Source organism: Motacilla alba, chromosome 2 (genome assembly GCF_015832195.1).
Source record: "Motacilla alba alba isolate MOTALB_02 chromosome 2, Motacilla_alba_V1.0_pri, whole genome shotgun sequence".
NCBI classification, from domain to species: domain Eukaryota; kingdom Metazoa; phylum Chordata; class Aves; order Passeriformes; family Motacillidae; genus Motacilla; species Motacilla alba.
Window position 1 is genome coordinate 66,528,379 of NC_052017.1, and position 10,260 is coordinate 66,538,638.

The following is a 10,260-nucleotide window of genomic DNA, read 5'->3' on the forward strand; positions in this document are numbered from 1 at the left end:
AGGGACCAAAAGCATCGCGGGCGAGCGCGGCTGGGACGGACCCACCCAGCTCCGGCCCCGCTCCCGGCCCCGCCCGTTTCCCAGGTTGCTGGGCCGGGAGCGGGGCTGGGGCCGGCGCACGGAGGGGTTTTTTACAAGGGCTTGTAGCGGGGAATGGCTTTGCACTGAACGAGAGTAGGGCTAGATTAGATATTAGAAAGAAATTGTTTTCTGTGAGGGTGCTGAGGCACTGGAACAGGTTGCCCAGAGAAGGTGTGGATGCCCCATCCCTGGGAGTCTTCAAGGGGCTCGGAGCAGCCTGGCCTAGTGGAAAGTGTCCCTGCCCACAGCAGGGGGGTGGAACTAAATGATCTTTAAAGTCCCTTCCGACCCAAACCATTCTGTGATTCTGTGAATCCCCAGCAGCTGCCGATACGTCAATACTGAACTGTGCCACATCGGTATAATGTTAAATAATTTCAGTTTAGCCTTAGAAATAGTGCATTTTCAAGCCCTCAATTCTTGGCTGGGAGTGACCATTCCTGCCACAGATTCATGGTTGTTTTCCCTAAAACACAAGTGTCCTCTGTAGTAGATACTGAGAAGTTTTATTTGGTGTACTCTGAAATATTAAATTTCAATCTTTATTAAAATAAAGCTCTAATTGAAGGCAAAGGAATTCCAAATTTGCAAGCCTGGCTAGAAGCATCTTAGCTCCTAGCGCCCCTTGCACTGAATAACACAATCTGTTTATATACCGATATAATGTAGGATTAGGAAAATAAAAGTGACTGCTGAGCATTTGCTATCTGGTACATAAGGGTAAAATTTTAAAATGTAGTCTCTTTTTTTTTTTTTGGTAGATGTTTTTGCATAATCCAAGTGGTACATATAAAAGCTATAAAAAGCCTATGATTGTGCAGAAAACATGAGTGTTTGTGCAGAGATACCTTTAAAATAGATGTGATACAATAGGTGTCATTTGCATCTGCAACACTTCCATAAAGTCCGCTCTTTGAGAGTCTCTGTGCTCATTTTCCCCAGTTCACAGCCACTTACAACACAAATCAGATTAGGATCACCTGTTTGCTGATCTTTTTCCTAGAACCAGGTGATGGAGGACTCTCAATCCCCATGGGTTAATCCATGTGTGTAGAGAAGGTGCTGTTCTACAGGATTATTTCACTCTCTAATAAATTATTCAGTGCTCTTAAGTAAACATAGTCATTTATTGTAATGACAAGGGACTGTTTGAAACATAACACTGCCAGAGGATTTCCACATTCATTTTTATTCTTTCTGTGCTTCAGGCTTCTGCATAAATTTTTCGACAGCCTTGGAGTGCAGCACACTTTTTTTTTTGTCCCAGGCTTTAAGAGCTCCTTTGGAAGCAGGCACAAACTGTTCTACAAGCAATTCATCTGCAACAGAGTTAAGAGAAACAGTCCACTAGGCAATAGTGATACTTTCAGAAGGAGAATGGGAAAAAAAGGTGTCAGGGATCTACCAGTTATCACCCCTAATCCATGGGAGGACAGACATCTATCAGATCCTGTATTTAGCTTGGACCACTGTAGCTCCATGTTCCCTTTCACACAAGACTCCTCAGGAAATACTACCTCCCTTACTCTTCCTATGGCTACATTATTATGTTTCCTGAAGATTCAGAGCAAAAATGTTTGTTCACACTCCAAGATGCACTAATTCTGTACTTAACACAACATATTATGTAGTATGGATATGTATTCTGTTCACACTGAAGCTGGGAAACTGGGTACAGAGATCATACTCAGAATCCCTGGGAGAACTGCAATGTTGCTCCTTCCTGGAAGACGTGCGACTTGAGAGGACCACCAAGAGCTTCCTTTTCATATTTGCAGGATGAAGTGTACAACTCCGTGGCAAGAAAAGACACTGCCTGCCAGCTGTGTGAAGCAACCTGTGCTTCTGAGCCCATCTTGGAAAATCTGACATGCAGTATGTTCTTGTTGGTGAGGCTAAACATTAGAGGGATTTCAAGTGCCATGTGCTAGGATGAGCAAGTTATAATGACATTTATCTATCACACTCCCCTCCCCTGCCGAAGTATGCCAGGCAGTACTTGGTAGTTCACAGTGCTGTCTGAAAGATCTTTAGCTGGTGCAAAGCCTGTTTAAATTAACAGACTTTGTTAGATTTTGAGGTCAGCTCTTCCTGCCATGGCACAAGTGAAGCACATGAACAACATGGACTGTACGGAGCATGGGGAGACATGACAGGGGGGAACAAAGCACGGTCAAGGGATTGTCAGATGATTGGCATAAAAACCTATCTGAAAATGCAAAATGGCATCTATATCCTCAGCAGTTATTACAGCAACACAGCAAGTGACCAGGATCTTCTCTATCTCATGCAGTATGATTGATATTCCAATATTCTAGGCTCTATTTCCACTTTATACAAGACATTGGTTTAAATGGAATAGGCGCACATATATATGAAAGAGAAATTACCTAATATGATACTTGAATACTGCTGTGAATTTTCATGTAGTTCCATCATATTTTTGATAGAGGACTCCTGATGAAGGATACGCACTGAGGAGGCCAGGTGATACATTCATTAAGTTCCAAGCAAAATACCTGTTTTCCTCAGCTGTATATCTCCATGATTATGCTCTGAAAACACTCAAAAAAACCTTAATTCTTCTTGTGAGTCCATATAAATTTTGGGATACCTCTCAGAAAACAACAGAGTCCCTAAGCTATAGAAACACTTGCTGTAGAACCAACATACCTTTCTGCATAGTCTTTTGGAAGCAGTCTTTGGGTGTGGATACATTTTTCCCAGAGAAGGAATCCCTAGGCAAGGAAAAACAACCACATCAAAGGAGAGTGTTGGGCTGGCAAAAAGAAGACAATACTAAAAAAGAATGCAGGAGCCTGGGAGATGTTTCATTGCCAGAATAATTATCAGTTATGCCTGTTGTAGGTCCTCATGAAGAGCCATTTTCAGAAATATGGAGTCACTGCTGGATTGTATTATTAAAGTATCCTCCATAACAGACATGTCTTATTTTCTCACTCAACCCCCTGTCTCTCTATTCATACTGAGGTTTTGATACTGAGGAACAGTTTCCTGGAGAAGATAATTTGAACTCAGCTAGCAATACTCCCTTTCCAGAAGAAGCCATGGTAAGATTCCATGGAAGCTTGAATAATGAAAATACCCTTCTGTACCCTTATGATATTTTATGAAAATCCCTTTGCTAGGATTTTCTTCTCCTGAGAAGCTGAGAGGGCCTCAGCTTCAAGTGTAAACAATTTGTTATCTGCTGCTGTGGAATGCAGCAGGTGCTTTCTCGATTGGTCAATGTGGGATGTTTCTACTTGGTGACCAATCGAGGAGGCAGCAGCTCTCAGACTCTCTGGGAGTCACAGAACTTTGTTATTCATTCCTTTCTATTCTTGTCTCGCCTTCTGATGAATCTTTCTCTCTGTTCTTTGTAGTATAGTTATAGTATGGTCTTTTTTAATGTAATATATATCATAATATAATAAACCAGCCTTCTGAAATGGAGTCAAGATCTCTCCTTCCCTTCACCAAGTCCTAACTGCCCTGAAGACCACCGCATCAAATGGAGATCCCAGACATGTCATCACCCTTCTCTGATAAAATTAGTAGTAGTGGATTTTTGCACTAATATTGCAAAATTTTATATGTAAGTGCCAGGCCTCACAGATGTATGACATAAAAGAGAAGTGCTAAAAAACCAAATGCAGGTGCTGGAGTTGTGGCTTGAAGTAACTGAGTAAGGAATGTAGGGAGTAATGCTTTTGCATTGCAGTTCCCATTCTAATTACAAATTGCTTAAGATTTTAATTAATATTTAAATTAAGTTTTATTACAGTTATTACAAATTTAAAACACTACATTAAAATCAAAAATTAAAGAAGTTACAAATCACATGCTTTTGGTAGGCAGCCACTGGGCAACAAATATAGCCTCCAAACAATTTGAGAGAGAGTAACATGAGTATATTATCTGATTCTTTTCATGAGAACACAGTGCACATACCAGGGCTGATACAGTCAAACAGAGAAGTGAAAATAGGTATGAAGAACAGTGTAATACACAACAACAAAAGAGGAAATACTTTCAGAGGGTTTCCACCAGAATCTAAAATGCTTTTTCTTTTTTACAGGTTTTTTTTTTTCCCTTCAGTTACAGGTGGTGTAAGAAAAAAAGTAAACCAAATAATTTAAACATAGCAGATCAAATGCGTCTCCTGTTCATTACTAAATTTATTATATATCTAGGAAATTCAGTAAAAAAAATGTACAGCCTTCTTCCAACAGACGAACTCAGTAGCATTTCAAACATGGGTTTTGCCTTCCTTCTCTGTCTTTGGTGAGTAAAATCTCCCTTTAATCAACCTTCTGAAAATTCAGTAAAGAGAATAATTCATAGAGCATGGAAGACTTTTTTATTTCTTCTTTAATGTTAACATTTATTTTCTTGATTTTCGACAATCAAAGGGGTTAGCCAACAGCTGAATTTTGATTTCTTGGTGGGTTTTGTTTCCTTTTTTTAAATTTTTGCTTTAAAATCAAGGATTACTGCATGTTAGGCCAAAATCTGAAAATTACACTTTTTAGACTTGTCACTCCACTGGAACTTGATGCAGGTGCAAGGGCTGTAGGCACTGTAGAAGGGTGAACTTCTTAATTTTCATAATTTTATAATTTTGCCCACACTGACTTATCTTCACAGATGGAAAATTTCCACTGAAGTTGGTGAAAAAATAGTTTGCATAAACTTGACAGAGAGTGTCATCTCTTCTTTTTCAATAGCAGAATGACACAACTCCACTACTACAGTAACAGTATGGGTGAAGTTTACTCACATTTGTCCTCATTTGCTTTTCCACCTTCTCTGAATAGAATGTTGTCAAGCCATGTGACCTCTCCTTCTTCTAGTTAGTTGATGATAAAAGTGTTGTTCCCCCAGGAAATGCTGAAAGTTGGTCAGGACTCTTTACTCCAGCATTTTGGGATATTACTTGCTGCCAAGGAAGAATGAAAACAGGGAGATAAAATGAAGGGATAAAGATGATCTCACTGAAGGGATTCTCTCAACTCAGAACAGGGAGCTCCTTGCAGCTCCTTGTACACAGCCTATCTTATCGTCCTTCTTCCTCTTTACGTACAGCCTGATTTGGGTGGAGAGATGAGTGATAATCATATATGTAGTAGGATGTTCTTCATTAAGTATGTTGGCCTATGCAGGGATGTGTGCTTTAATCTTTAAACAATCCTTAATTCGACAAAAGTTACTTTTTGCCAACTGTGTCCTTCGAAGTTTCAGTGATACTACTTTGTTTCACTCCTCAGAGCCAAAACAGGACCTTCCCATCTCCACAGGCCTCCTCCTTCGGCCGACTCAGCCTTTCTCAGTGTCAGCTACACAATCTCCATCCCCAGTGATAACATGGAATGCACACAGTGTATCCCTAGTAAACCCTAGCCCTTGCCTGACTCCTTGGCCAGCATCCTGCAGCGCTGAGGGAGGAAAAGGAGGATACACACAGAAATGGCTCCTGTCCTTGCAAACAAAATTCCAGGGAGAAAGGGATGACAAGCTGGCAGAAAGTCAACAGCCACTATCTAAATATAACAAGCTGGCTCCTTGGCTTAAAATCCTGCAAGCAGAACTTGAAAATGAGCAAACTGAGATGAAGAAAACACAACAACAGATTTCTGAGTACAGAAGGGAGAACCAAAAGCTGCAGCAATAGAGGGTGAAAGACCAAGGAAAAACCACATCCTGCAGCTTGAAACCAATGGAAAGAGATATGATATAGTCAGAGAACCACAGCCAGCTACAGCATAATTCAGTCTGATACTGTAAGCACCAAAAGTATCTATAATGCACAGTCCTCGTTGCCATGGGCAGTAGTTCCCAGTTGCCAGGTGTAGCAGTTCCCCTTCCCTTCTAGGGACAAACTTCCACAGATTCCAGCTAAGGGTTCTGTTAAAAAAGCTACTTTAAGAACTTTAAAGGTAAGATAGTGCTCCTGAAGTGCTTTACCGGCTTTGAATCCAAGTGTGGAATTCTGTATTACACAAATATTTATGCAATTATCTAATTTCAAGCACTGATGAAACACTTTGCAATTTATTATTTCAAGTAAATGAGGGAATAAAAAGATAATGATTATTTTTTTACTTCTTCAAGGGGAAAAGGAATGAAAGGATCAGAATGTAAATGTTGCCTAGTTTGTTACCTTCTCTCTTTTTTCAACTTTGCAGAAGCTTGCAGATGGTTTTATATGCGCCTTGTATGGGTTGGGAAACATTCAAAACTGGACACAATGTTCTAGGTGCAATCCAATAATGATTAGAGATGTAGAAATCACTCACAAAGAAAACAGATCTGCTTTGTTCATTTCCCATGGCATGAAGTGTAACATCTAGAAATTAATCTTCAATTTTCCTTTTTTTTTTTTTTCTTTAACCCTGACAACTCTATCTTAGCCATAGGTGGCTTTCTTACTTACTGATTACTCCATATGCAATTACATGAACACTTTCTCTTACTGGCTATATTTTATTTCCCTATTGTACTTTAGGCTTAAAATAGAACTTTGCTTTCACCATATGTGACAATACTCACAATGATAAAACCAAGAGATTGGAGGTTGTTTGGATATCTCAGTGCTGCTAACAAATACTGCTGTAGTACATGTAGTGCACTCCCTGGGTGAAAAGAACTGGACTTATGAAATCCATGTGCACAAATACACCAAATAGCCAAGCTATCACTGAATTAGTAGCAATAATTAACTTGCAGTGTAGAATAAAAATAGCTTTTTATCTTTTCGTGTCAACAACTTTGTTTCTACTCTTCATGCAGAGGGAGGATAAAAACTCTGGTGGCTAAAAATACTCAATATGGTTTAAGCTGTATATATTGCAAAACCAGCACCCCAACCCAAGTGTTGCACAGAATCTTAAGCTGGGCAACCTTGGACAAGGCCAAAGGGAGCTCTGAAATTTCTTTCTTGTTACCATCATATGGAGCATATGGAATCCATAAATCTGATTAAGCAATCATAGTTAACAATTACAAATTTATCTATACTATTGCAGTTTTCATTTGATTTTTTCCATTTATCAAAAAAAAAATCTAATTCTTCAGTCAAGGTTGTGGAACACAATTTCCCATGTATTTCTGTAAGAGAGATCTCCAGAGCAGTATCCCTCTCCTTTTTTTTTTTTTTTTCTTAGATAAAATACAGAATCTGTGTGTGGTTGAGACAATTTTCTCCAATAAGGTTGCTAAAATTCCTTCCAGCAGAAGACTTGGGAAAGCACTAGCCTTCAAAGAACCGCCACAATTCAGGCAAAAATTGAGCAGATCTTATTAAGAGCTCCTGTGAACACTGGTTTGTCTTCTGTGCTACCACCCAGTCAGAAGCAGCTGACAGGACTTCCAGGGATGGGGGTTGCTGTATGACCTCTTTCTGCCTGCATCAATTTCAGATAAGTTGATTCCCCACAGTTATAATCAGTGGTGAGAAAGAATAATGTCAACTTGACAGGTCTAAGTGGGAGATTCTCTTCTCACTGGAATTATTAATAACTACCACATACAGTAACTGTTTGTAATTTTGAAAAGTACTATAGAAATTAAGGGGGGAAAAAAGACCTGATAATTCAATATCCATGTAATTATTTCTCTGAACTACAGAAAGTAATGAAGAGATAAATCTTAGTACAATTTTTTTTTTAAAAAAGTAATACTATCTCTTCTGATTTCAGTGGGCATGACAAAATTTGGAAGGGAACACAATCACCAACTAATACAAGAAGATTTTAGATCTTTTAACAGTTTCTGAAAGCAAAAAAATTGACCTTATCTGCAAGCCCCAGAAAAGTTTCAGAAGAAAATAGCAAGCAAAAATAACAAGTTACATTTTTGGGGTGCACTGGAATAGTGGGTTACTTATCAAAACTATTGCATCAACCTGAATTCGAAGAGAACTGAGAAGGATGCAGTTCTTGGCATGTGATAGCAACTGCAAGGTATTAACACCTACAGCAATGTCCACAGAAAAACAGCTGAGAAAAAAAATAAGTTCTCTAAACATTTTGCTAACATGTAAAATTCCAGGAAAACTCAGGGAGCAAGTGATCCTCCTCATTGTCCTAATAAAATTTCCTTCTACAATACAAGAAAGGTCTCTATCCTAGTCAGATTATAATGCAGCAACCTGTTTCTGACACTTCTTGGTATGCCATCCAAAAGTGAGAAACAGGAAGCAGAAAACAGGTTAGGACTCTACATGTGACACTGCTCCTAAAAGTGCTTTGCTGAATTAATCTCTCTTAGAAGGCATTGAGTAAATAAGGAAGAGGTAGTCCAGCTAATTATTGAACCCTTGGCCATGCCAAAAGCAAGTATTGATAAGCAAAAATAATAAGTCTCTGCATAAACAGTTATTTGCCTTTTGCTGATATCTTCAAAGGGGAAACAACACATCTGGGAGACTCATTTAAGAAGTTCAAAATGGAAATGTAAGGTAAATATTACTTATAGATCACAGACAGGAATGCTCACCCTTTTTGTAACACTCCTTATGAAACTGAAGGCATATTTCCTTGTAACAGTTTTACGTGTAATTTCTAATGGAAAACCTTTTAAATGCAGGATACAATTCTTGTACGTGACTGCAATCACATTCCCAGGGGCAACGTGAACTCCGAGTGAGCACCAGTCTTCTCAGAATTAGCATCCAACATAACAGATGTCAAAGCTCAATGTCATAATAGTGGCAAATATTGTCACTTATTATGCCTGTGAATAAACACACGGAACAGTCCATGCAAAAAGAAAAAACAATCTCTGCTGGTTTCAGTTTTTCATGGAGACTTTTCTTTCAAATTACAACTTGTTTAATGTGGGTAGAATACTTAGCACAAGAGAATGCAGCCTAATTGGCCTTTGGGTACAGCTATAACATTGCAGTCAGTCTTGGCTTGGTGCATTGCTGAAGCTGGTCAAGGAACTGCAATTATTTTCAGATAAAATTTTAATTACCACCTTTCTGTGCCCCCACAATATACAAGCCCAGTACAAGCACCACACTGGTAAATTAATTAGTTACACCAAGAACAGTTAACTCAGATGGAAGAGCACATAGTACTTGAAGTACATAGTCACTGTGTAGAAGACACAAAGTGCTTCAGATCTGACAGTGCTATATAGGAAACCTCCTACAGCATGCCAGTATTCTTTTACTTTTCTGAAGAAAAAATAACTAGCTGCTTTCCCCCCCAAAAAAACTTCTCCAAAACAACCAAGCCACGACTAAATAAAGAAATCACCACCTGGTGAAAGATCTTTACAGAAGAGGTAATATTATACCATTGAGTGGATATTATCTGACTAGAAATATTTTTACCAGTAGCAATGAATGTTTTCCAGCGTTCATATTTACATGCCACTTTCAGTCAATACTCAGCAGCATTTCAGTAACATTGTCAGCATGTTAAAATAAGATTAAGTTGAGCTAGAATGGTTACTTCTGATAGTTTTTCCGTGTAATTTGCGGGTTCAAAATCAAATGAGTAAAATTGAAAAATGAAAGCCTCAAGACTACATTTACCATTGTCATGACAGCAAGCTGCATATGCCCAAATGACAAATTAAAGTTACCTCAAAATACAGAATGTATCTTAACAGTACTCTTGTTTCATTTTACCCTGTATGCAAATTGCTGAATAAACTGTGGGAGAAAAGAGAAAGCATGGAGGCTGGTTTGGGCCTTGACATTTTTATTTTCACTGAATGTTTTGATTGTAGGATTTGGGAAAGCTCTCCCTTTTAACATCCTTTGCATTGCATTTAACAAAAGGTCTACTGAGATAAAGGCAATGTATCAGTATCATATTCATTGCCTATCATGCTTTGGGAAACTTTCAATTAAACCATCAAATAGATGACTCTAGAGCAAATATATTCTAGAGGAACATGGAATTATGAGATTTGAATAGCACCTTTGTTTCAGTACTATACTTTACCCTTGGCCTTTCTGGAAGAAAGTTGGCCTACTTCCCACAGAATCACAGAAGATTCTGAGTTGGAAGGGATCCACTGTTGTCCAGAAAAGACTGGACTTGTTACCTGGTGTGCAATAAGCCAGTAATTTCACACTCAAGAGAGACATTGATAATTTTTTCCAGAGTTGCACCAGTCTGGGTGCTCAGCGGTATTCCACAACTCAAGCATGGCAACTAT